Genomic DNA, 1,444 nt, shown 5'->3' with positions numbered 1-1,444 from the left:
GGTTGTATGGTAATAACAATAAGCTTGTCTTCTGGATGGCTAACAACCTAAGTTTGCAGATCAAAATTAGAGAAAATGTAGGGCCGCAAGGAAAGCCAACATTTTAGCCCTAGCCTTCCAAGGTCAATTAAGACTCAGGACATATGAGAACTTGTACTGTAATGTCATGTAACTCAGTAGTGTCCCAAATTTTTTGATTAAGGAGTTTATGGGACCAAAGAGGAAAGTGATTGATGATGTAGAGTGTGCTTAAGGAGAGTCACATGGAGAGAAAACATTCTCTCAGACTTTCACAGAGAGCACATTGGCCAAGCAATGGCCATAACTCATCCACATGGCTGACACTGACAAACGATCTACAATCTGAGGTGCAGGATCTCAGGAAAAATCCTGAGGGGACTTGACTGACCTTATCAGATCCAAAAGCTACAACTCGTTTTGCATAGGTCTTATTTTATCTTGGTCTTAACCATCCAGCAGAAAAGTATAAAAATGAAGTATAAGTAGTAAAGTCATGGTGTTAGAGCTGTAGGGGACTCAGGTCAACAATTTCTGACACTGCCAGTCAAGTGGAAGACCCAATACTATTATGGACTACTGGATTCTTTTAGAATATTTTGCTCAGTTAACACACCTATAATATTCAGTTGATGGAACTAAACAAAAAAGCGGATACAGATGAATGTCCATTTTTTATCTGTGTATTCAAAATGGTTAGAATATAGTTACATTTTCTTAACGAATAGAGGAATTTGTTCTAATAGTGTTTTTAAGTGGGATATCATGTCTGCATCTTGTGCAGCAAATAACCACTAGGAAGTGAGTATGCAATGTGTTAATTATTGAAACTGTCCTACCAATTTGATTTGAAACTGTCTCATTGCTATTTGTCTCTCAATAAAATTATGGAATAAAATGAAATCAACTAATAATAAGTGCTTCAGAGACTGTGGGGAAAAACTATCCCTTCTCCATTTCTATTGCGAATGTAGACTTGTACAACCACTGTGGCAATCAGGGTCGACACTCCTCAAAAAACTAGGGCTAGAAATACCATTCAATCCATCTATTCTTCTTCTGGGTATTTTCCAAAAAGAGATGAAAACATTGTACCACAATGATATGTGTACACCCATGTTTGTAGTAGCATAGTTTGTCATAGCCAAATCTTGGAAGCAAGCAAAATGCCCATCACCTGAGGAATGGATGAGAAAGGCGATATTTTTATACACAGAAGTATTACTCAGCTATAACGAAAGACAAACTCAAAGCCTTCATGAGTAAGTGGATGTAACTAGAGGCCATACTCATAAGAGAAATAAATCAGACCCACATGTGTAAATATTGTATCATCTCCCTAGTGTAATAACCCCAAAGAAGAAATAAAACCTGAAAGGTGTAAGAGATATAGTAAAATGGAAAGAAATGGAACTTAATGATTAAA

Source organism: Octodon degus, unplaced genomic scaffold (assembly GCF_000260255.1).
Source record: "Octodon degus isolate 3935 unplaced genomic scaffold, OctDeg1.0 scaffold00276, whole genome shotgun sequence".
Taxonomy (NCBI): domain Eukaryota; kingdom Metazoa; phylum Chordata; class Mammalia; order Rodentia; family Octodontidae; genus Octodon; species Octodon degus.
Note: the sequence above shows the minus strand (reverse complement) of the source record.